Source organism: Eucalyptus grandis, chromosome 8 (genome assembly GCF_016545825.1).
Source record: "Eucalyptus grandis isolate ANBG69807.140 chromosome 8, ASM1654582v1, whole genome shotgun sequence".
Taxonomy (NCBI): domain Eukaryota; kingdom Viridiplantae; phylum Streptophyta; class Magnoliopsida; order Myrtales; family Myrtaceae; genus Eucalyptus; species Eucalyptus grandis.
Genome location: NC_052619.1, coordinates 54,449,666 through 54,477,415, shown reverse-complemented (window position 1 = coordinate 54,477,415; position 27,750 = coordinate 54,449,666). Strand labels below are relative to the sequence as shown.

General features: G+C 39.7%; 3 pseudogenes; all 3 read left to right on the top strand.

Moving 5' to 3' along the window:
- Nucleotides 1-632: 632 nt before the first annotated feature.
- Nucleotides 633-2,366, top strand: LOC120287357 (annotated as a pseudogene).
- An 8,733-nt stretch (nt 2,367-11,099) lies between these two features.
- Nucleotides 11,100-12,869, top strand: LOC104440231 (annotated as a pseudogene).
- Nucleotides 12,870-25,469: 12,600 nt separating this feature from the next.
- On the top strand, nt 25,470-27,394 carry LOC104438139 (annotated as a pseudogene).
- The last annotated feature ends 356 nt before the right edge of the window (nt 27,395-27,750 follow it).

Below are 27,750 nucleotides of genomic sequence, written 5' to 3'. Positions count from 1 at the left end.
TATTCTTCCCCTTGAGATTTCCTACATGAGATGTGGATGGCATGGTTGAATTGAAATCTAAATGCCGCCCACATTTTTTGTTCTTCTCGTGCATAGTCAAAAAAAGCACATGGCACGGAAATTCTAATCACACGAAGTCGAAGTCAAAGAGTCCTGGTCACTTAAGAAAGCCAAGAGAAAAATGTCATTATCATTATTATAAATGATATAACGTAACATATTGTTATTTATTAATACTAGATTCTCTGGACAGGGAACATAGACTGATTGCTCTATGTGAACAGGAACGAACCGCCCACCGACTTCGTAGCAGCGCAGCAGGCGATGAAATGTTGAACGGTCAACGTAAGAACCCCGTTGGGCAATAGAGAAAATAAAGAAACGTTAGAACCACATGTTCTATACGTCAACGTCTTTAAAACAATTTTGTAAGGAGAAAAGTGAGGTTAAAGAAGCAAATTGCAATTCGACTTTCCCAACATGCGGCGACTTAGTCATATCAAAATCAAACCTAGCCATGTTCAAACTGAATTACGGTGAATCTTCCCGGTTCTTGCTGCTATGTTCAAATGGCAACACCAAACTATAAAAACCGATGAGCAATATCGATCAACCTCACATCGCACCGTCTTCAAATCTTCACCATCATATTCTTAGTATCAATCCTTGTTGTTCGTTCTTGACAGAATACAAGCTACGCACGAAATGGCCGCGAACCTCTTCACTCCATACCGGATGGGCAAGTTCGATCTCTCTCACAGGGTAGTGCTAGCGCCTATGACGAGATGCAGAGCGATCAATGGGATTCCATTGCCAGTGCATGCAGAGTACTATGCGCAAAGAACGACCAAGGGTGGTTTCTCATCACCGAAGGCACCCTCATCTCTGACACGGCCGCTGGGTACGTCCTTTTGTCCTGAGATCAAGCTGTCTTGTATATATCACGAAGAAAGGAACTGAAATTATCTACATAGCGATGTACACCCGAGCACCGCAAGCTATTTATACCGTATTCATTGCTTGACAGCAAGTAATATGAACTTCGCTCTGGATCATAGGAGGATCTTTAACTTTGAGAAATAAAATGTTGTTAAACCAGGTTTCCGGGTACTCCTGGGATTTACACTGAAGAGCAAGTCGAAGCATGGAAGAAGGTGGTGGATGCTGTTCATTCCAAGGGCGGCATCATCTTCTGTCAACTTTGGCACGTTGGTCGTGCCTCCAACCGTGGTACTAAATTCATTTTCTCAAACCGACGCCACCAAATATTTCTGTAGCTCCCCCATATATCACATAATCACGACCAGCACTATTTGAATTTGACAATCTGTTTTTGCTGTTATACTTTTTTCCTACTTTGGCAATGTTAACTTATTAAATTTCACCTTCTATACTTGCTTCTAACAACAATTGGTATTATATAATGGTGATTGTATTAGTTTATCAACCCGATGGAGGCGCTCCGATTTCATCGACAAATCAATCCGTCTCCGATAAATGGAAAATCATCATGCCCGACGGGGCTCTCGATGTTCCTCACAAACCAAGAGCTCTCCAAACACACGAAGTATGGCAGGTTATCGAGCAATATCGCCAAGCAGCTGCAAATGCCATTCGAGCAGGTTAGTCCATGAACAATAATCATATCGTGATAGATGCTAAAATTACTTGTATTTACTTCGTTTGTTGCACATAAGTATTAATAATCAAATCAATTTCCGCTTTAGGTTTTGATGGTGTTGAGGTGCATGGAGCACATGGCTATCTCATTGATCAATTCTTAAAGGACTCAATCAATGATAGAGTAGATGAATTTGGAGGATCAATTGAGAATAGATGCAGATTCTTGATGGAGATCATCAAAGTGGTGGCTGAAGAAGTTGGCACTGATCGAGCGGGAGTTAGAATCTCACCAGCAATTGACCACAATGATGCCACGGACTCACGATCCACTCAGTTTAGGCCTTGCAGTCATTGAGCGATTGAACAAGTTCCAAAATGAGATAGGTTCCAAACTTGTGTATCTCCATGTGACTCAACCTCGATTCACAGCCAATGGCACGAAAAATTATGGTGAACAAGAGGAGGATGAAGAAGCTCGATTGATAAGAACTTGGAGGAGAGCTTATCAAGGTACTTTCATGTTAAGCGGCGGTTTCACCCGAGAGCTTGGGATGAAGGCTTTGGCTGGAGGAGACACAGACTTGATATCATATGGTCGACTTTTCATCTCTAACCCTGATTTGGTCTACCGATTCAAGGTGGATGCACCATTGAATGGTTACAACAGAGAGACATTTTATACTCAAGATCCCATTGTTGGTTACATAGATTACCCATTTCTTGACCAGGAAAATGGGAAGTGACACACTAGTGAATGAGAATGCTATTGGTGTGTTTTGTACTCATGGGAACTTTGAGTTACATTAATACAAGTTAAAGCACTAAGGAGGATCGAAGAAATAAGATAACTAGTTAATGGGATATGCCTTTTGTTCGTGATAATAGGGAACATGGTTTGTATATTATAGAGTCAATTACGTGGAGTCGACAAATAATTATATCTCATTGTTCAACAAACTATAATTCTCTCTTGTATTGCACTTGTTCGTATATTTTGATTATTAATAAAAGTACGTAGAATAATATAACCAATTACGGTGGAAACTGATGTTCATGTGCTCTTTTTTTTTTTTTTTTTGCCGGTTAGAGGTGACACCCATATGGGTTGTTGGAGAGTTTGTAGCGGGAACGTGGAAAAAAGAGTTGGGGGGAAAAATGGAAGCGAACTATTTATTTGAATATGAGAGCGCCCTGTAAGTGTTGAAAAATGAGCAATGAGATGAACCCAGAAAGGCTATTTTCCATACGTCTTGACAATAGCAGGTTTTGGCTTTCGAGGAGCCTATTAGAGAATGAGATGTGATTTGATTCTAATTATTCTAATCGCGGGTTAATTGACATGGTCAATCCGTTAAATTATATATTTGAAATATAGAATATGAAGTGTTATTGCATATATTCTTTCCCATTGTACAACCTTCTTGTATTATAATTAGGCTTGTAATACTTGTAGGAAAGTCAAGAAATACATAGTACAATTTTCTCCAATTTTCTTCATATTCTATTCGGAAGCATGGTATCAGAGCACCTGGATGATCAGAGCCTCTGCTTTTTGAGATCATGAGTTATTTATTTACTTAATAAAGGACCGGTGGTAAACCAATCCTCCCGGCTTCTCAGGTTTTGAGTCTGTGATCCTCCTACCAGCGTCCTGCTCTCCAGATACCTCTTAAAAGCTACGGGATTAGATGACTTGGAAGAGTCCCTACGGAAGTGGAATAAGCTGATAAAAGAGACCTCTAAGCTCAGACTCCAAGAAGAGTTCTAGGAGGTGCGTAGCGCTTTGAACATGAGTCTTTATCGATGCTTTTCATACGACCCATGGAGTGGTAACTGGGAAAGTCGAAATGAAAGTCCTACGAGAGCACGGTGATCATTGAGCCTATCTCTTGCCTTCAGTCACCCGATTTTGGCCAGCGACCACTAGCCGTCTATTTGCTTCCTTTTCGGACCCTTTATTAATTTGCCTTGGTTGATTTTTCTGCGCACCATCTTTTGTTTTTGGATTGGTTATCATGTCCAAACTAAGCTCCCAGGCTGAAGAAGCCTCCAGCCACACACCGGCTCATGAACGGAACGATTGTTCGTACTTCCTCCATGCCTCGGATAGCCTTGGTTCGAATTTAGTTAGCATGGTTTTGAAGGGTGATAATTATAATAGCTGGTCACGAGCCATGACCATTGTTTTGTACGCAAAAAACAAACTGAGTTTCATTACGGGAGATATTCCGAAACCAGAATCAAATCATATCTCCTTTAGAGCCTTATGCGCAAATCTCACCTGCAACGCTACAGCACAAAGCATCCATTACCCAAGAAACAAAAAACAACGGCCAAGAAGACCATCCACAGACAGCCAATGCAATTCTTCATTTAGCAGAAATAACAAATATTAAATAAATAAATAATAAAATAAAAAACCCAAGAGGCGGTAGGCAGCATGAACCAACCTTCCTTGGGGCGGCAGCATTATCGCTAACGGGTTTCGAATCCATCAGATTCCGCTGCTAATCGTTCAGTTTAGAGTTTGAGTGAAGAATTTGCTGAAAGATTAATTGCCCGATATATTAGAAAAGTTCCCGAAATTAGTTATCAGCCCAGTGATCAAAGGGAACTCATCGCGCCAATCAAAGGAGGGTTTCTCAAATTCGTATTTTCTTCCCTGGTTTCTGCGCGAGATGGTAATGGCGGTTAGGGTTCCCACCGGCTGCGATGGGGAAGACGACGCGATCGCAGAGGACGAAGCTGGGCTTTTCTACGTTGGGCTTGGGCCTTGGAGACCTGCATATTGGGCCTTCTGCATGCTGTCAGTTTGAAGAAGTAAGCCCGCTACATCAGGCAGGGACAGTGAATTTTTTAATTTTTGGCAAGTATATTACTTTCACAACCAATTTGATATTTCCATTTAAGACTACTCTGTATAAAAAAAAAATCGTTCATACTAAGTTTAATTCATAATATAAGAAGGTATATGACGCAACAGGAATGGAAATAATGAGAATCCTCGGTCGCAAATACGAGAAACATGCTCGCAACATGAACAAAAGTGCATGTGCATGAAGCACGACAATTTGCATGAAGCACAGCAATTCAAGAGATAAGCAATAAAAAAGAAAAATTCACTTAAATATTTTCTCCCCAGATCATAGAGATGGAATTCGAATAATGCACATTGTCAATTATTCAGTTCATTCCAGAATTTATATAAATACTCTTTATTCCCTTCAATGAATGTATTATTATTACCTCTACATTCATTACATGCTCAAATTAGAAAATTTTTTATACGTATATACAGAATAACCACTTATTTTAGTGTTCCTATCTTAAAAAGATTCTTAGTGTGATTATTAATCATACCTAATGAAAAAAGATTTTCATTTTTCAATATGTTGATTGTACATAGAGCAATAAAAAATGATATTTTTGTGCAATGATCCCCCTTGAAAATTTGCTACACGAGATGTTTATGGGATAGTCCAAATCGAAATCAAAGTTGCATCCATACCTCTTGTTCTCACACATCATCAAGCGATCATCTCGCAGATGAATTATAATTGTGCACGGTAGAAGTCAATTAGAGTTTTCTCAATCGAGAAGCAAAGAGAAAAATTTCATTTTAATTATCATTATTATAAATTAAGGGAACCATATGATTATTATTATTATTTTTTTCTCAGCAGGTGATGAAATGTCGAATGGTCAATGTAAGAACCACACCGGGGAAAAGACCTTGGCATGAATATCGCTGATTTTCCATCCCCGTACACCGTCGGTACGACATTCTTAAACACGATTTTTCTTGCAGAGAAAGAAGGTCAAAGAAGGCCAAATTGCGATTCGACTCTCCCAGCCTCCTGGCATGCACGTAATGTATTACGTCGATTATGCTGTTTATTTATTTCTTATTGGCCGCTAGAGAAGCTGGCATGTGAATGGTGTTTTTTTTTTTTTTTTTTTTGTTCTTTTTTTTTTGTTGGTCCTATTCTATTCTTACTCTAATGCTCATTGTCAAACTTTTGACTTATCTTCTTGTAGGGCTTGGGAATCGTAACCCATTCTTGAAACTATATCATCCCCACCCCAACTTTTTTGAGAAGGTAGGGATTCGAATCCCCCACCTCCCCCTTCCATGTTAGAAGGGTGGTCATTGGGGCAAACTCCAGTGGTTCGTGAGCGGTGTTGTTGGAGAGTTTGTAATGTGAGTGTGGAAATAAAAAAGAGTCCCACGTAGGAAAAAAAGAAGGAATCTATATTGTTTGAATATGAGAGCAACTATGTTTTTGTTTCTTAAAGGCATGGGCACTCAGCGGACATTTTCCATTGAATAGGCCTAATTATATTTAATCTTGATGGACTTGACAAGTTGTGGTTAAGCAATTTTGAATGTTATTTTAATTAATATTAACATTTCAGACAAAAATGTATGTTGGAAGTTAAACAATGTCAATCGAGTGATTGTGTCTGTACAGAAGATATATTGGTTCATTATTCTTATACAAGCATACTCCTTTTCTTAGTAAAGTTATTCCATTTTTCTTGTGTTTATGTTCAAAGAGTTTGAGAGGTTAAATTGTATCCTAGGAGCATTATAACTTTAAAAGAGTGATTTCATAGGTTTCTTAGCAGGACCATTTTGTTTTCCATGTCTTTTTTTTTTCCCGGGCTTTCTCTCTTCAATCTCTAATGTTATAGTCCAGCTTCTTTTTTATATGGTTAATGGTAGGTGAGGAATCTAAAATAAGACCCAATGAGAATATTTCAAATCACTATGATGAATGAAATGAGCCTTATGTTATAAAAGTCGTAAATCTCTTAGTTTTAGTATGAAATTTGTTTGTGATTTTGATTGATATTTCTAGAATTTCTCTCCCTTTGTGCCACATTAATCGTGCTTTCGCCGAGATTTTTTCTCCCCCTTGTCGTTCGGCTTGGCCCTTTACTTCCAGCTCAAATAGATTTTGTGAAAAAATCTCAATCCAATCGTTACTTGAATTAAGTATGTTAGATTACATATAGATGGCGCATTAGAAAAATACTAGATGGCGCATTAGAAAAATACTAGATGGCAATGACATCTTGGTTTGTTCAGGAGGAATTATGCCAGATGTGACCTCTCTTTTACCAACTTTGCTTGCATCTTCTTGGTTTGTTGATTCTTAGTTGGATATAGGCTACTGTCACAAGCCGATCGATTGGGATCGTGACCACGCGGCGACTCGGGCGCTTTAGGATCGGATTGGATCGCCGAAGCACCTAAGCCAAGCCTTGCTCGATCGAACGCTCGCTCGCTTATCCGGATCGTAGAGAGAGAAAGAATCTAGAGAGAAGAGATTTGGAAAGAAGTTTTGCTTTGTATTGTGGAAGTAGTGGATGCTTACAAATGAAGGAGGACACCCCTTTTTGTAGTTGAGAGCTTTGGATTACATCCATTGATTTAGAATTCTATCGGCGGACGAGATTGTACTGCCTCAACTACCAACATAAGTATGCCAACTACTAGCTACCGACATAAATGAAGCTAGAGTCTTCTAGAAACTTTGGGGAGAAGGCTCGTTGGGAATTCGAGTGAGCACAGAAGGTCTACCACGGACGTGTCATGGTCGACTCTAGGGAACCTCTCGGGTTGTCCTTCTTTCGGCCTGTGACATTTTTCCCCACTCAATCGAGCGATGTCCTCGTCGCTCACAACTTAGCGGTCGGCCTTCTTGGCATGAGCGCGGGCTTTGGCACGCGCCTTATTGTTTCCGTTTTGCTTGGTATGGACGCTCATGAATGAAGGACCACACCCTTCAATGATGAACTCGGACTTATCACGTGGCTCCATCTTCGGCTTGGACGGAGCATGCGGCGCGCACTCAACCTTGAGGAAGAGCACTTGAATGGGCATGGCGTGCGTTGGAGTAGGATCCAACTCTATCTTCGGCTTCACCTCGGCCAGCTTGTTTAGTTGCTTCACGGACTTCAAGTTCTTGTTGAGGTATCGGATCGTGGCGATGGTCTTGGTGTCGACCACCCCTTTGATCACGGGGATCGTCGTTGGGTGTTTAAGGTCGAGGATCACAATGCACTTAGTCCTCATGTCGATCATGGCTCTCACGCTATCGAAGAATTGAATACCAAGGATGAGATGATAATCGTCAAGAAAAATTACCTCGAAATCCATTTTACCCTTCCATCTGCCAATCTTGACGTCCACGTCCGAAGTTGCTCCTACGCCATGGACACCCTCCGAGTTGATCGGCTTGAAGGTATTTCCAGTTGGTTCTACGTGAAGCTTTAAGGCCTTTGCTACCTCAGTCGACATGAACATGTTCGATGCTCTCATGTCGACCAAGGCGAAGAGTGTTTGGTCGCATACGTCGACCTCCACGAAGAACATTTCTGAGTTTGACGCAGCTTTTTCTTTGGATGGTGATCGAGCTTGGATGGAGTTGATCGTCTTCACGCCTCCAAGTCGGATTTGCCGTCTTTCTTCTTTGGGCTCCTCCTCCACCTCGTCGATGGCTAGGAGGGCGTTGATGTGACCCCTCTTCGGGCACTTTTGGGTCCAGTGTGGACCTTTGCAAATAAAGCAAGGAAAGGATGGAGGTTGATCGAAGTTACTCACGTAGTCCGTTGGTGGTTGACCCCTTTGGAAGGACGGCTTGGAAGACCCTTCTCCCCACATCTTGACTTGGCCACTTTGATCGGGCGCGCCTCGGGGAGCTTTCTTCCTTCGTCTTCGGGTCGATTCGACCTCCAATCTCTTGCTCGGTTGTTCCTCCGCTCAACCTTCGTGAGATCAACGAGAGACTCGACCATACTTAGCGCTCTCGCAAGGCTATTCACGTCCCACCGCTTTAGCTCAAGTTGTGCCCATGGCTTTACTCCATCCATGGACGCTCCGAAAGCCTCATCTTCGCTTAGGTTGCGAATTTGGATTTTGAGGTCCGTGAACTCCTTCACATACTCTCGGATCATGCCTCTTTGCTTGAGGCAATGGAGCATGCTACGAGCTTCTTGTTGAGTGAACTCGAGGAAAAAATAGTCATGGAACTCCCTCGCGAAGTCATCCCACATGCTCACGGGATTGGCGCCTCGTCGAATCTCGTCGCACCTATTGCGCCACCACAGCATCATCATATTAGTAAGGAACATGGAAGATGTTCTAACCTTGATCGACTCGTCTCGAATGTTGACGGCGCCAAAGTATTACTCCAAGCTCCACATGAAGTTGTCCACCTGTTGGGCGGATCGGTTGCCTTTGAACTCCTTTGGCTTCGACACCTCAATTTTGGGCACCGCTTGAGTAGGCACCACACCATCGTGATGCTTAGTTTGCATAGGGTGAGCTCGGTCTTGAGCTCTTGGATCTCCGCCTTCATGGCTTCGACCTCTTCCCTACACGGGCTTACCTCCTCGATCACTTGGACACACTCGTTCAAACCATCGATTGATGATTTGAGAGCTTCATCCTTGTTGGACAATGGAGCTGTAGCTTGGTTGATGCCAGTCGTGAAGTCTTCATGGAGCGAGCCCTCAACCTCCATGATCCGGTCTCGCACATCGTCAAGACCTTCCATGAGTTCGAGCACGGCACTTTAGACCTTCCCAAGCTTCTCATCGAACGTAGGCGCAGCATCAACTAAGGCATCTCTCTTCTTTGCTTTGCTGCACGTGTCCTTGACTAGCACAGCCTCTCCAACTATAGCCGCTTCTTGGCTTGACATTCTCTTGAACAGTTGGCGCTCTTCAATCTCTTGGAAACGGATCTCTCTTTAGCTTTGATACCACTTGTCATAGGCCGATTGATTGGGATCGTGATCGTGCGGCAACTCGGGCACTTTAGGATCGGATTGGATCACCAAAGCACCTAAGCCAAGCCTTGCTCGATTGAACGCTCACTCGCTCGCTTATCCAGATTGTAGAGAGAGAAAGAATTTAGAGAGAAGAGCTTTGGAAATAAGTTTTGCTTTGTATTGCGGAAGTAGTGGATGCTTACAAATGAAGGAGGACACTCCTTTTTATAGTTGAGGGCCTCGGATTACATTCATTGATCTAGAATTCTATCGGCGGACGAGATCACACCACCTACCGACATAAGTATTCAACTGCTAGACATAAATGCCAACTACTAGCTACCGACATAAATGAAGCTAGAGTCTTCTAGAAACTTCGAGGAGAAAACTCGTTGGGAATCCGAGCGAGCATAGGAGGTCTACCACGGACCAGTCATGGTCGACTCCGGGGAACCTCTCGGGTCGTCCTTCTTTCGGCCTGTGACACTACGCTCATTGGCTTTGAACCTCATCATTCCATGTAAACGGGCAAGTTCAATCTCTCTCATGAGTACCATCAGTTGCTTTCTCTCTCTCCCTATTCAATTATCCATCAATAATAAATTTTCATATTTTTGCAATCCTCAACAAGACACAACACGATATATTAAAGTGTGCTATATGAGCATACAAGTTCGACATGCTTATGACTAATCGGTCCAAACAGAAAGCTATTGAATAAGAGTTACGGTAATCTAGGACTTCTTTAGTCTTGACTAAAGAAACCATGTTTGTTTCAGCATTGCTATCAAGAATTTATATCTTTGTGGGAAAAAGAAAAAGAAGAAGAGAATAGTCAATAGATGAAGGCATGGGTTTATTCCGACTCTCTCCGGACCTCTCCTCGCTACATTTGTGGTTCTCAATGCTCCAGGAGGCCCGACTCAAGCGGAGACAAAGTTGCATGTCGAGACTATTCCTATTCTCCCCCCTTGAATTTCCTACATGAGATGTCAATAGCGTAGTCGAAATTGAAATCTAAATGCCATCCAAATCTTTTGTTCTTCTCGTGCATAATCAAAAAAGCACATGGCAGGGAAATTCTAATAACACAAAGTCGAACTCAAAATAGTTCTGGTCACCCAAGAAAGCCAAGAGAAAAATGTCATTATCACTATTATAAATAATATAACGCAACATATTATTATTTATTAATATTAGATTCTCCGGACAGGGAACATAGACTGATTGCTCTATATGAACAGGAACGAACCCCCACCGACTTCGTAGCAGCGCAGCAGGCGATGAAATGTTGAACGGTGAACGTAAGAACCCCGTTGGGCAATAAAGAAAATAAAGAAACGTTAGAACCACATGTTCTATACGTCAACGTCTTTAAAACAATTTTGCAAGGAGAAAAGTGAGGTTAAAGAAAGTAAATTGCAATTCGACCTTCCCAACATGCGACGACTTAGTCATATCAAAATCAAACCTCGCCATGTTCAAACTGAATTACGGTGAATCTTCCCGGTTCTTGCTGCTATGTTCAAATGGCAACACCAAACTATAAAAACCGATGAGCAATATCGACCAACTTCACATCGCACCGTCTTCAAATCTTCACAATCATATTCTTAGTATCAATCCTTGCTGTTCGTTCTTGACAGAATACAAGCTACACACGAAATGGCCGGGAACCTCTTTACTCCATGCCGGATGGGCAAGTTCGATCTCTCTCATAGAGTAGTGCTAGCGCCTTTGACGAGATGCAGAGCGATCGATGGGACTCCATTGCCGGTGCATGCAGAGTACTATGCGCAAAGAACGACCAAGGGTGGAAGGCACCCTCATCTCTGACACGGCCGCTGGGTTCGTCCTTTTGTCCTGAGATCAAGCTGTCTTCTTATATCACGCAGAAAGGAACAGAAATTGTCTACATACTGATGTACACCTGAGCACCGCAAGCTATTTATACCCTATTCATTGCTTGACAGCAAGTAATATGAACTTCGCTTTGGATCATAGGAGGATCTTTAAGTTTGAGAAATAAAATGTTGTTAAACCAGGTTTCCAGGTACTCCTGGGATTTACACTGAAGAGCAAGTCAAAGCATGGAAGAAGGTGGTGGATGCTGTTCATTCCAAGGGTGGCATCATCTCCTGTCAACTTTGGCACGTTGGTCGTGCCTCCAACCGTGGTACTAAATTCATTTTCTCAAACCGACGCCACAAAATATCTCTGTAGCTCCCCCATATATCACATAATCACGACCTGCACTGTTTGACTTTGACAATTTGTTTTTGCTGTTATACTTTTTTCCTACTTTGGCAATGTTAACTTATTAAATTTCACCTTCTATACTTGTTTCTAACAACAAATTGTATTATTTAATGGTGATCGTATTAGTTTATCAACCGGATGGAGGCGCTCCGATTTCGTCAACAAATCAATTTATCTCCGATAAATGGAAAATCATCATGCCCGACGGGACTCTTGATGTTCCTCACAAACCAAGAGCTCTCCAAACATGAAGTATGGCAAGTTATCGAGCAATATCGCCAAGCAGCTGCAAATGCCATTCGAGCAGGTTAGTCCATGAACTATAGTCATATCGTGATGGATGCTTAAATTAGTTTTATTTTCTTCGTTTGTTGCACATAAGTATTAATAATCAAATCGATTTCAACTTTAGGTTTTGATGGTGTTGAGGTGCATGGAGCACATGACTATCTCATTGATCAATTCTTAAAGCATTCAATCAATGATAGAGTAGATGAATTTAGAGGATCAACTGAGAATGGATGCAGATTTTTGATGGAGATCATCAAAGTGGTGGCAGAAGAAGTTGGCATTGATCGAATGGGAGTTAAAATCTCACCAGTAGTTGACCACAATGATGCCATGGACCCCGATCCACTCAGTCTAGGCCTAGCAGTCATCGAGGGATTGAACAAGTTCCAAAATGAGATAGGTTACAAACTCGCATATCCCCACGTGCCTCAACCTCAGTTCACAGCCAATGGCATGAAAAATTATGGCGAACAAGAGGAGGATGAAGAAGCTCGATTGACGAGAACTTGGAGGAGAGCTTATCAAGGTACTTTCATGTTAACCGGCGGTTTCACCCGAGAGCTCGGGATGAAGGCTTTGGCTGGAGGTGACACGGACTTGATATCGTATGGTCGGCTCTTCATCTCTAACCCTGATTTGGTCTACCGATTCAAGGTGGATGCACCATTGAATGGTTACAACAGAGAGACATTTTATACTCAAGACCCAGTTGTTGGTCACATAGATTATCCATTTCTTGACCAGGAAAATGGGGAAGTGACACACTAGTAAATGAGAATGCTATCGGTGTGTTTGTACTCATGGGAACTTTGGGTTACATTGTACAAGTTAAAGCTAAGGAGGATTGAAGAAATAAGATAGCTAGTCCATTGGATATACCTTATGTCCGTGATATTAGGGAACATGGTTTGTACATCATAGAGTCAATTACGTAGAGTCTGATGAATAATTATACCTCCTTGTTCAACAAACTATAATTCTCTCTTGTATTGCACTTGTTCGTATATTCTGATTATTAATAAAAATACGTAAAATAATATAATCAATTATGGTGAAAACCAATGTTCATGTGCTTTTTTTTTTTTTTTTTTTTTTTTTTTGCCGGTAAGAGGTGACACCCGTATGGGTTGTTGGAGAGTTAGTAGCGGGAACGAGGAAAATAGAGTCCGGGGGAAAACAAGGGGACTACTTATTTGAAATATAAGAGTGCCATGTAAGTGTTGAAAAATGAGCAATGTGATGAACCCAGAAAGGCTTTTTTCCATTCAAGAAGTACTTTAGTATCTAAGATTGAACAACTTGCACCAGTGTCTATGAGAGCAATAACAGTGATAGATTTGACAAACTTTGAAGTGAAGATTTTCATAGGAAAATGGGGACATTGGATTTGGCTTGAAAATATGTCAGGGTTTTGTTCTAATGAAGTGAGGGATATGTGAAAGAGTTTGTTCAGGTGGTTCTTCATCTACAGAGAATAGAGATTCAACATCGTCATTTTCAAGTGAAAAGCTAAATCAGAACAACAAGCCTTTCCATTCTTTAGATTCCGAATTTGGCAGAAAAAAAGATGGCACTATTTCCATCAAGTTTGGAAAGGAAATGGAAGAAAGTCCTTCTATCTTCCAAACCCTCTTCATAATTGAACCATGCGTTCCTGAGTCAATCTTTGAGCCAGACCCCAAAAAGCTTGTTCAATATTTCCAGAGTAATGGAGACCCTGTCCATTACTACAAACACAAATATGGTCACTACTTCTGGGATCCTTTATGTCAATATTCCTATTGTACAAATTCTCCTGACGAAGTAGACCCATATGCAAAACCCCGACGGAAGCATAGAAAGTCAAAAGATATCATGTATCAAAGGTACTTAAACGGAGACTTCTCCATTGACACTCTTAGTGAGTGTGATAAATTTCAATTTATGGTTTCTTATGCTTCAACTCCACCACTAGAGTTCACTGCTCCACCCTTCATTTCACCGGATCCACCACTGTCACCACCATCACCTCCTCCTCAAAAGAAATCATCCATTTCCCTGTTTTATAAGCCAATCTTAAAGTGGGCAAAAAAGCATTCCTACTCACTCGAAATTCCACAAGCAACACCGCCTAGCTCTTCCATTGCTATGTTTCGAGAGGCAGAGATTCCTCCTCTTATATGTGAAAACTCGCAACTTTCATTCCCTGCTCCAGAAGAATTCATTGATCCACAAGGTAGATATCGGCATGTTCTTAAAATACTTGCCCCCACTAATGTGAATGAACATGGAAGACAGAAAAGAACTCCTGTTGCTGAAGCTGTCCTGAATTAGCAATTGGTGACTCTTTTAGCACACAACAATGCATTCAAAGCAATTGACTCCAAAATTATGAACGTACAACAAGATCTTCGAAGATATGATGAAACCACCAAGAAAATGCTTTCGGACTTCCAAAAGAGGCTTCATGCCTTGGAATCTGGACAACATTTGAGATATCATCATATTGAAAGTCCCAAGGCGGAAATAGAAAAGCTCGAAAGACAGATCCAACTCCTTGAAAAAGGAAGGTCAAATCCTTTCAACCCATTTTCAACTATGGTGCGGATAGAGCATTCGCTTCCACAACCTTAGAATACTTCAATCTTTGCTGCCCTCACAGACGTTCCTATTAGACAAGATAAGACAGATGTGGTAGATATGCAAAATCGCCTCAAAGAACTGGATCGAATAAGGAAAGAAAAGGGAAAATAGAAGATGCTTGAAGAATCCCCGCTTGTTATAAAGGAAAAGCCAAGCCAAATGATGCTATCAAATCCGTTAGAATCATTTTTGAACGATCTTAGCAATCGGGAAGAATCCTGTCACCTTCAAAAGACCAAATTCTAGCAGAATCGGTTTTTTTCGAACAAATTCTGACATTGAGTCAAATTCGCTATCTCCTTCAACCTCTTCATCCTTCTCAATCCTTGACCTTGACTCATTTCTTATTATGCCGGCAACGTCATCAATATTCAAGGCTGACCCTCCAGATCAGGATATGGAATCCAACCCTTCTGAACCAGATGTGGTTCAAGCAAACAATCCTTCTCTGAATATGACCACTTCCTCCAAATAGTTTTTCACTATTAACGATATTTCCTATTGTTGACACCTAAATTTTGGCGATTCGATCATTTATTTATTGCATAGAAAATTATGAGTCAATTTTATCCTTGAAAAAAATATTAATTGCATATAGATTTAGGTGCATTTATTTTTAATTTACATTTTTGCATTTTATTGGATCGGTGGTGGATGAATTTGAATTAGTGGTTCTAAGCTTTAATTTGGCAGATTAGACTAAGCCCATGAAGCAAGTAAATTGGCCCAAGCCAATTTTCTTTTAATGACAAAAATTACCTAACTTGAGATTTGAAATGATATTACGGTGGATTTTTGGAATTTAAGAAAATCGGGTTGCAATCTTATCTTTAGGCGATAAAATCATGAGATGTGGAAAATAAAAAAAAGTGATATTACATGCGAAAAAGAAATTTTCGCGGATGTTGATTTGAAAAGGAAATTAAAACCCTAATCCTCAGCCTATAAAAAGGTTTTTCACGTAGGGTTTCAAAGGAAGCCACACATATCAATACACATGGCCGTATGTAGGGGGGCTTCGCACACACTGAGAAAAAAGAGAAAGAAGAGAAGTCACGGCCAAGTCCCTTTCGCGGCTGTGACCTTGTTATCTCTGCAATCCTCACGTAGCCTCACCACTACGCCTACCCTCATGTCGCTATTGCTGATCCATCAAGAGTCCTACCACCAGCAATGCACCTCAGGTCAAGCTCCCAGGAGTGTCCAGCGGTCTCGGCAAGCTCCTCACCAACACAACTCAGGATCGTCTGAGTCACTTTCATCATATTTTAGAGCCAGCGAGACTCCTGTGGAGTTCCATCTATGCCCGATGGATTCGCCGATGTTCAACAAGGTCAATATCTCTCCACATACGTGAAAGTCACGCCAGATTTTTGTGGCCACCGCTCGCGAGCCTGAAGTCCGAGCTGCATCTCTCGTTGCCCCGAAGTCCATAGGCAAAACAAGTAGCAAGATTTTGGTGAAATAAGCCCAAGTGGTGGATTTGTCTTCTTCTGGGTGTTGTCCAGAAGTGAGATTTTAGTGAGATTTTTGTGAGTTTATTTCATGCAAGCAAAGGGATATTTTTGGGCAAGGATAACGTGAAGAGTTTGGTCCGTGGCGCCGTACAAATTTCAGAAAATAATAATCAACGCTTCCTTGTCGAGAAGCCTTCACCACCGAGAACCCATGACGATTTGCTATCCAGCCGAGGTGCGACCTTCGATGATGATCACACGCCATGGAGCATCCGATGACGATGGTAAAAAACTCACGACGTTTAGAATTTGGCGGCTTTAACAAAGCTCCACTTGGCGATGCTTGGAGATCAACATGGAATGAGAGAAAATTTTCCAGGCGTCCTTGACGTGCCCGAGACCTCCACCGATCTAGTTATTTTACTCTCGTTTGAATTTTTATTATTGCAGGTCTTCCTTGACTGAATCCAGTCACCGCCCGGCAGCCGGCGAGTTTTACCACAAACCAAGCGTCGCCGTTCCTTGAATTCACCGTATTTGTGTTTGCAGGCGTCTCCGTGAGCATCGGTCATCTCCCATGGCCGCCCCAACGTCTATCTAGAGGCAATTAATCATGTAATCTATTAGCAAGTCTTGAACCCGCGGCAACTGCTTCGATGATTCTCTGAACAACTCAACTGACACCAGATTCTTCAATGGGCACAAGAGGGCGTTTCCAATGCAAAAGAAGCGGTGAAATTTGTCCTGTTTTGCTCAAGCTTTTTTTAAAAGGCGAAGCTTGATAGCAAAGTGAAAAGAAGCTGAAGTTCTCAGATAGAATTCCAAAGTACTCCGTCTTGTGGAATGCGTCCGACGATTACCGAGCGATCGTGCATGCTACGGATCGTCGATCTTCCTCACCGTGATTCTCATGACCCATCATCCGTCCGAATTTGGAAACTTCACCCGCGTGATATCGTGAATTAGGTAAGACTCTCAATTAATTTGATTTTCATATATGTCTACCTAATTCGTGATATAGCAATCTTCCTTTGAATGTTTGATCGGTATTGTCGTATCCAAGAGATCTCTTGATCCCTCATGAATTGGGAAATTTTCCTAATTTCACAACGTGCATATGATTGACAGTCCGATTTCACGCTTGAAATATGACTCGCAATCGCACGGAAAAATCACCAATCCGATCTCACACTCGAGATACGATTTGTGATTTTATTTAAAAATTGGTCAATTCGATCTCATGCGCGAGATACGATTCGATAATTTATTCCCAAAATTAAATGGACATGGATGATATATTGCTTGATTTGTTGCTGTGCTATTCTTAATGCCTTTATTTGATTGCTTCTGTAAAGGAAAAACCAAAAAAATATATTTGAGTTAGATTAGATGCATTTTAGAATATTTCTTGTTTTAGGGTTATCTTGCATATTTAGGATAGAGATTTTATTTCGAATTTTTAAAAATAAAAATCCAAAAATAAAAATTCGAAAAAATGCATTCATTTAGGATGTTAGTTTTAAATTTGAATTACACGTTTATTTATTTGGCAATTTTAATTTCAAATTTCATATAAAAATTAGAATTCAGGCATTCTTTGCACGTCATTGCATATTATGATATATTGCATGCTTATTAGGAAAATAAAAATCATGTGCATATCATATAGAATTAGGTTCATACAATGCATGTCATTTAGTGATTTTTGTTAGGTTTATTTAATTAGAAATTGCCCGTCATTGAAATTAGGCCATTCGATTAATTTAGATTGCATATTTAAGTGTTGCATTTCTTTAATTTCGAATCTCATGGAAACTACAAAAAAATATTTTTTAGATTAAATCCATCTCATGCTTCAGGATAGACTACATGCTTATTTATGTCATATCGCTTAGGTCATATAGCTAAGTCATGTTGCCATGCCATATCATTTCATATTAGATTAGAAGCATTGCATTACATATGGATTATATTCTCGTTAAAAAAGTGAAAACAAAAATAGAGTGATGGCGTGTTAATTAGAAATCATATCTAGGACTGTTGATGTAAATTCTAATCTAATATTGCAGATGCTTTCGATGCCATGAGGTAAATCTTGCAATTTATTCATTGTTTTATTTGGGTGTTAAATTGATGGTTTGCACACCCGCATGATCACCTAACATGTTAGGGAAGTGAATTAAAATTAATTCAAGCTGCTTGTAAAACATTTTTTTTTTTTTAAATAAAAGAAATGGTACCGAAAAGGCATTAGAGAAGTCTAGTGTAATCAAGTCCTCGTACCCAAACTCTCGGTTCGTAAGAATAAAATAATCTTCCCATTATTTTACTTAGGTGTCTAATAGATCTACTGTAACTGTTTAGTGGCGACTCCTAAATAAAATCTATTTGCATGTTAAGAAATTTGAACTTAAGTCGCGAATTGGTATGGGCTTAGGAGAGCCCGAGTTAAGTCTAGGCTTAACAATCCATTAGCCAAACCTTAGGTGGTTCACACCAAAAAAATTGGTTGCGACACCTATTCCAAATGGCCAGAAAGATTTGAGAAATTTTATACTTGGTTAAATGCCCAATCTCTTACCAATCAGGATAAATATGATGTCATTTTTGGTTTTGTCACAAGGTTTACAGGAAGTCTCAAACATTGGTGACAATCGATGACAGAACAAAAGCAAGTTCAATTTTTACTTTCATCAGATTTCAGCCATGCCATCTTATATAATTTTTTTATTGGAAAACCTCCTAACCTTCATGAGCTCACAAGGAGAGAATTCTTTAAAAGAAAATGTTGCTCTCTCAGAAAAAGCATCTCGATAAACATTATCGATAAATGCTCAAACTTTTATATGGTATTAAAGCTGATCCAAATCTAAAGCAAATTTTCCTGACTTCCATCCCTAAAGAGTTATCCTAGTAGGTTGAGAAATCTTTTCTTAGCAGACAAAGAAGAATTACGGATATTTCTTTGGAAGAAATACAACAAGAGATCCATCTATGCCTAGAAGATTTGTGTTTGAAGCGCCAAATGGTCAAAACTTGTCTCACAGACAGCAAAGAACTAGATAAAGCCTGCTCTCGCTAGGATTTGAAGATCAAATGCTTCAAAAGAGACTGTGATGGCTCTTGTGGAAAGTCTTCCAGAAAGAAACACTTTAAAAAATTCTAGATAAAGAAATCCAAACATGGCTCTAAGCACTTCCGGAAAAGAAGAAATGGCGATTCTTACGCAAAAGGAAGGATCGTTCAGGCCACAAGAAATCAACTCAATGCTTCATCTGCAATCAAAAGGGCCATTTTCCCAAAAATTGCCCCCAGAGAAGAAAATGTCAGAATCATTTGATACATCACATAGAGAATAAGATAGGTATTTCACTTGAAAATGACGATGTCGAATCTCTATTCTTTGCGGATGAAGAACTATCTGAACAAACTCTTGGTGTCATTCCTTGTTACCAGACTCCCAGTGAAACTGATTTAGATTCCGAAGACCTTTTTCACATATCCTCACTTCATCAGAACAAAACCCTAACATATTTTCAAACCAAATCCATTGTCTTCATTTTCCTGTGAAAATTCACTTCAAAGTTTGCCAAGTCTATCACAGTCATTCTCTCATAGACACTAATGCAAGTTGTTTAATCTTAGACACTAAAGTACTTCCTGAAGAATATTGGACTTCATGTGTTTGATATTTTAATTCTACATCAGGAGATACTTTTTCTACATATGTAAGAACTACTCTAGTAATTGTTCAATTTTTTTTCCCAGTGTTCCATAACTACAAAAATCTTCGGATCTAGTCTTCCCAATAAAAGATTTAATCATTGGTTGGGACATTATAACTCAGATTTCTTAGCTTCATATCATTCCTGGAAAATGTCTTAAGTATAAGAACCAATTCTCTGGATTTGTCAATAGCCAAAGACCTTTTTCCATCCAAATGAATCTGTTAGATCCGATAATACAGAAGCTGTTAAAATATTGTTCATAATCCCATTCTGAATTTTCCTAAAAATGTTCTCATCATTTATGGAAAAATCTAGAATTCTTTATTTGTCTTCCCTTAAAAAGAATAAAGACATTAATCCAACCAATGCGAGTCATATGGGAATGAATCCAGAACATCTGGTTGCTGCTAAAAAAGAATGCTCAGAATTGTTACGACAAGGCCTTATTGAAATCTCCAATTCTCAATGGGCTTATGAAGCCTTTTATGTCAATAAGCGTTCTGAGCAAAATAAAGGAAAAGTATGACTTGTAATAAACTACCAACCTCTTAATCTCTTCTTTCAAGATGACAAATTCCCTTTACCTTCAAGAAATTCCATTTTTACCAGATTATCCAAAGCCCACATCTACTCCAAATTTGATCTCAAAGTTGGATTTTGGCAATTGGGCATCCACTGAAGACAGACGCAAAACGGGGTTCTGCATCTCGAACCAACATTTTCAATGGAAAGTCTTTCTTTTGGCTTAAATGTGGCACCATCCCTATTTAAGAAAGCCATGTGTCGAGTTTTTCAACCCATCTTGTCAAGCGCAGTAGTATATATTGATGGTATTATGCTCTACAGCCCTGATGAGGAATCTCACTGCCAACTTCTTGGGCAGTTTGCAGAAATCGTAAAAATACATGAGATTATGCTTTCTCAAAGAAAGATGAATATTTCCCCAACATAAATCAAATTTCTTGGCATGCACCTTAACAAATGAACGTACTATCTAAGGCCACACATTGCTCAAGAATTGTTAAAATTTCTTAAAGAGAACTTTATGACAAAACAAGTTCAGCAATTTCTTGGGATAATTAATTATCTTAGAGACTTTGTTCCAAATATTGCCAAACTGCTATTCCATTGCAATCAATGCTGAAGAAGAATCCTCCACCTTGGGGAAAACCTCATACTAAAGTAATCACTGAACTTAAGGAGATTATGTAGACTCTTTCCCCATTGCAAATCTCTTCAACAGGAAAGAGAATTCTCCAGATTGATGCTAGTGATGAATACTGGGCAGCCATTCTATTCGAAAAAATTGATGGTAAGAGACATTTGTGTGCCTACAAAAGTGGAAATTTTCCCAGGCTGAAATGCATTATCACTCAACTTTCAAAGAAATTTTGGCGATAAAAAATGGCATAAAAAAGTTCGAATTTCATCTTATCGACCATCACTTCCTAGTAGAATTAGACATTGCATTTTTTACTTAGATGACAAAGTTTAAACAAAAGCATATCTTAAATTCTCAACTGCTTCAATGGGCCGAATGGTTTTCAAAATACTCTTTTGAAACCAAACACATTGTTAGGAAGAATAACATGCTTGCTGACTTCTTATCAAAACCAAAAGTACTAGCAGAATACGAGATTGACCAAGCTGGCGATACCCCCAGGAGATGGACGAACAAGTCTAGAATGATAGCCTAACTGAAAACATGGAAAACCTCATGTGACAATGCCACACAAATCTATTCAGATTCCATGGAGGTTCAATTCTTTATCCTTTTGGGTTAAACTCAAACTATCCGTTTATACATCCTTTAATTTGGAAGGATGAAGACTTCCTTGATCAGTTGCGATAGTTATTATGATATTTAACCAATAAGTACTTAATAACTATTAAGATTCCAACCAAAAGATTCATTGCCAACCTCACCAGGATATTTGGACTTGGTTTAAACATTGAAAGGGAAAATGACAAAAACCTCTTAAACTTCCTTAATTGGTTTTATCCTCCTAATCATTGGAAGCAGCTCTTACAACAAGAATTGAGAACCATCCAACCAAACCCTAAAGTCCACACTATTCTATTCTTTAGACATCCATGGGCTTTTGTCAATAACAATGGTAACATCACCGATGCTCCACAGATTATAGATATCACATCTTATAAACCTCAACCACATCTCACAGAAGCTTGGATTTACAAATCCTTTCTAATATGTTGGAAGTTAAACAATGTCAATCGAGTGATTTTGTCTATACACAAGACATATTGGTTCGTTATTCTTGTACAAGCATACTCCTTTTCTTAGTAAAGTTATTCTATTTTCCTTGTGTTTATGTTCAAAGAGTTTGAGATTTTAAATTGTACTTTGAGAGCATTATAGCTTTAAAAGAGTGATTTCATAAGTTTCTTAGCAGACCAATTTTGTTTTCTATATGTCTTTTTTTTCCGGGCTTTCTCCCTTCAATCTCCAATGTTATAGTCCAATTTCTTTTTTATATGGTTAATGGTAGGCGAGGAATCTAAAATAAGACCCAATGAGAATATTAAAAGTCAAATCACAATGATTAATGAAAAGAGCCTTACGTTATAAAAGTTGTCAATCTCTTGGTTTTAGTATATCCAAAAATTTGTTTGTAATTTTGATCGATATTCTACAATTTCTCTCCCTTTGTGCCACATTAATTGTGCTTTTACGGAGATTTCCTCTCCCCCTTGCTCATTCGGCTTGGCCCTTTGCCTCAAGCTCAAATAGCTTTTGTGAAAAAATCCCAATCTAGTCGTTTCTTGAATTAAGTATGGTAGATTACAAATAGATGGCGCATAAGAAATATACTAAATGGCAATGACGTCTTGGTCTATTCAGAAGGAATTATGCCAGATGTGACCTTCTCTTTTACCAACTTCGCCTGCCATCTTCAATTCTCGATGTTATGCTTTATCATCTTCTTGGTTTGTTCATTCTTAGTTGGATATAAGCTACGCTCAATGGCTTTGAACCTCATCATTCCATGTCAATGGGCAAGTTCAATCTCCCTCGGGAGTATCATCACTTGCTTTCTTTCTCTCCCTATTCAATTGTCCATACTACTGCTACTGCTATTGTTACTGCTACCTACTGCTATTGCTACCTACTACTACTGCTCCTACTACTACAGCTACTACTACTACTGCTACTCCTACTCCTCCTACTGCTGCTACTGCTACAGCTACTGCTGCTACTGCTACTTCTACTACTGCTACTCCTACTGCTACTGCTACTGCTACTGCTACTACTACTACTATACGACTGATGTTTATTTATTTCTTATTGGCCACTAGAGAAGTTGGCACGTGAGCAGTGTTGTTCGAGAGTTTGTAATATGAGTGTGGAAATTTATTTCTTATTGGTCGCTAGAGAAGCTGGCACGTGAGCGGTGTTTTCCGAGAGTTTGTAATGTGATTGTGGAAATAAAAAAGAGTCCCACATAGGAAAAAAAGAAGGAAACTATTTTGTTCGAATATGAAAGCAACCATGTTTTTGTTTTTTAAAGGCATGGGCACTCAAGCGGACATTTTCCATTGGCACGTGAGCGGTGTTGTTCGAGAGTTTGTAATATGAGTGTGGAAATTTATTTCTTATTGGTCGCTAGAGAAGCTGGCACGTGAGCGGTGTTTTTCGAGAGTTTGTAATGTGACTATGGAAATAAAAAAGAGTCCCACATAGGAAAAAAGAAGGAAACTATTTTGTTCGAATATGAAAGCAACCATGTTTTTGTTTTTTAAAGGCATGGGCACTCAAGCGGACATTTTCCATTGAATACGCCTAATTATATTTAATCTTAATTGGGCTTGACAAGTTGTGGTTAAGCAATTTTGAATTTTATTTTAATTAATATTAACATTTCAGACAAAAATGTATGTCGGAAGTTAAACAATGTCAATCGAGTGATTTTGTCTATATACAAGACATATTGGTTCGTTATTCTTGTACAAGCATACTCCTTTTCTTAGTAAAGTTATTATATTTTCCTTGTGTTTATGTTCAAAGAGTTTGAGAGGTTAAATTGTACTTTGAGAGCATTATAGCTTTAAAAGAGTGATTTCATAAGTTTCTTAGCAGACCAATTTTGTTTTCCATATGTCTTTTTTTCCGGGCTTTTTTCCTTCAATCTCCAATGTTATAGTCCAGTTTCTTTTTTATACGGTTAATGGTAGGCGAGGAATCTAAAATAAGACCCAATGAGAATATTAAAAGTCAAATCACAATGATGAATGAAAAGAGCCTTACGTTATAAAAGTTGTCAATCTCTTGGTTTTAGTATATCCAAAAATTTGTTTGTAATTTTGATCGATATTCTAGAATTTCTCTCCCTTTGTGCCACATTAATTGTGCTTTTACAGAGATTTTCTCTCCCCCTTGTCCGTTCGGCTTGGCCCTTTGCTTCAAGCTCAAATAGATTTTGTGAAAAAATCACAATCTAGTCGTTTCTTGAATTAAGTATGGTAAATTACATATAGATGGCACATGAGAAATGTACTAAATGGAATTGACGTCTTGGTCTGTTCAGAAGGAATTATGCCAGATGTGACCTTCTCTTTTACCAACTTCGCCTGCCATCTTCAGTTTTTGATGTTATGCTCTATAATCTTCTTGGTTTCTTCATTCTTAGTTGGATATAAGCTACACTCAATGGCTTTGAACCTCATTATTCTATGTCAATTGGCAAGTTCAATCTCTCTCAGGAGTATCATCACTTGCTTTCTCTCTCTCCCTATTCAATTGTCCATACTACTGCTATTGCTACTGTTACTGCTACCTACTGCTACTGCTACCTACTACTACTACTGCTACTCCTACTCCTCCTACTGTTACTACTGCTACAACTACTATTACTACTGCTACTACTGCTACTCCTACTACTGCTGCTACTGCTGCTGCTGCTACTACTACTACTACTGATGTTTATTTATTTCTTATTGGCCACTAGAGAAGCTGGCACGTGAGCGGTGTTGTTTGAGAGTTTGTAATGTGAGTGGAAATTTATTCTTTGTTGGATATAAGCTACGTTGAATGGCTTTGAACCTCATCATTCCATGTCAATGGGCAAGTTCAATCTCTCTTAGGAATACCATCACTTGCTTTCTCTCTCTCCCTATTCAATTGTCCATACTACTACTGCTGCTACCTACATCTACTGCTACCTACTGCTACTGCTCCTACTACTACTGCTACTATTTAATTTTTAGCGCTCCATCATCTTGATGGAGAATGACACAAAATGTTGAAAGGGTGGGAGAATTGGGCATGGACCAGGGGCAAGCCCCAACCATCATTCACTATCCTTGCCATATAATCCATAAAATAAGGTTGCAATAGATGAAGGCACGGGTTTATTGCAACTCTCTCCGGACCTCTCCTTGCTACTTTTGCGGTGCTCATGACTCCAGGAGGCCCGACTTAAGTGAAGGCAAAGTGGCATGTCAAGACTATTCTTTTTCTCCCCCTTGAGATTTCCTACATGAGTGGTCGAATTGAAATCTAAATGCCGCCCGACTTTTTTGTTCTTCTCGTGTATAGTAAAAACAGCACATGGCAGGGCAAGGAGAAAAGTGAGGTTAAAGAAAGCAAATTGCAATTCGACCTTCCCAACATGCGACGACTTAGTAATAACAAAATTAAACCTAGCCATGTTCAAACTGAATTACGGCGAAGCTTCCCAGTTCTTGCTGCAATGTTCAAATGGCAACACCAAACTATAAAAACCGATGAGCAATATTGATCAACCTCACATCGCACCGTCTTCAAATCTTCACCATCATATTCTTAGTATCAATCCTTGTTGTTCGTTCTTGACAGAATACAAGCTACGCACGAAATGGCCGCGAACCTATTCACTCCATGCCAGATGGGCAAGTTCGATCTCTCACAGGGTAGTGCTAGCGCCTATGACGAGACGCAGAGCGATCAATGGGATTCCATTGCCGGTGCATGCAGAGTACTATGCGCAAAGAACGACCAAGGGTGGTTTTCTCATCACCGAAGGCACCCTCATCTCTGACACGGCCGCTGGGTACGTCCTTTCGTCCTGAGATCAAGCTGTCTTGTATATATCATGCAGAAAGGAACTGAAATTTTCTACATACCGATGTACACCTGAGCACCGCAAGCTATTTATACCCTATTCATTGTTTGACAACAAGTAATATGAACTTCGCTTTGGATCATAGGAGGATCTTTAACTTTCAGAAATATAATGTTGTTAAACCAGGTATCCAGGTACTCCTGGGATTTACACTGAAGAGCAAGTCGAAGCATGGAAGAAGGTGGTGGATGCTGTTCATTCCAAGGGCGGCATCATCTTCTGTCAACTTTGGCACGTTGGTCGTGCCTCCAACCGTGGTACTAAATTCATTTTCTCAAACCGACGCCACCAAATATTTCTGTAGCTCCCCCATATATCACATAATCACGACCTGCACTATTTGAATTTGACAATCTGTTTTTGCTGTTATACCTTTTTCCTACTTTGGCAATGTTAACTTATTAAATTTCACCTTCTATACTTGTTTCTAACAACAATTGGTATTATTTAATGGTGATCGTATTAGTTTATCAACCTGATGGAGGCGCTCCGATTTCGTCGACAAATCAATCCATCTCCGATAAATGGAAAATCATCATGCCCAACGGGACTCTTGATGTTCCTCACAAACCCAGAGCTCTCCAAACACATGAAGTATGGCAGGTTATCGAGCAATATCGCCGAGCAGCTGCAAATGCCATTCGAGCAGGTTAGTCCATGAACTATAATCATGTCGTGATAGATGCTAAAATTACTTGTATTTACTTCATTTGTTACACATAAGTATTAAGAATCAAATCAATTTCCGCTTTAGGTTTTGATGGTGTTGAGGTGCATGGAGCACATGGCTATCTCATTGATCAATTCTTAAAGGACTCAATCAATGATAGAGTAGACGAATTTGGAGGATCAATTGAGAATAGATGCAGATTCTTGATGGAGATCATCAAAGTAGTGGCAGAAGAAGTTGGCACTGATCGAACAGGAGTTAGAATCTCACCAGCAATTGACCACAATGATGCCATGGACCCCAATCCACTCAGTCTAGGCCTAGCAGTCATTGAGCGATTGAACAAGTTCCAAAATGAGATAGGTTCCAAACTTGTGTATCTCCATGTGACTCAACCTCGATTCACAGCCAATGGCACGAAAAATTATGGTGAACAAGAAGAGGATGAAGAAGCTCGATTGATAAGAACTTGGAGGAGAGCTTATCAAGGTACTTTCGTGTTAAGCGGCGGTTTCACCCGAGAGCTCGGGATGAAGGCTTTGGCTGGAGGAGATGCGGACTTGATATCGTATGGTCGGCTCTTCATCTCTAACCCTGATTTGGTCTACCGATTCAAGGTGGATGCACCATTGAATGGTTACAACAGAGAGACATTTTATACTCAAGATCCCGTCGTTGGTTACATAGATTACCCATTTCTTGACCAGGAAAATGGGGAAGTGACACACTAGTGAATGAGAATGCTATTGGTGTGTTTGTACTCATGGGAACTTTGAGTTACATTGTACAAGTTAAAGCACTAAGGAGGATCGAAGAAATAAGATAATTAGTTAATGGGATATGCCTTTTGTTCGTGATAATAGGGAACATGGTTTGTATATTATAGAGTCAATTACGTGGAGTCTGACAAATAATTATATCTCATTGTTCAACAAACTATAATTCTCTCTTGTATTGCACTTGTTCGTATATTTTGATTATTAATAAAAGTACGCAGAATAATATAACCAATTACGGTGGAAACTGATGTTCATGTGCTCTTTTTTTTTTTTTTTTGCCGGTAAGAGGTGACACCCATATGGGTTGTTGGAGAGTTTGTAGCGGGAACGTGGAAAAAAGAGTCCGGGGGAAAACATAAGGGAACTATTTATTTGAAATATAAGAGCGCCATGTAAGTGTTGAAAAATGAGCAATGCA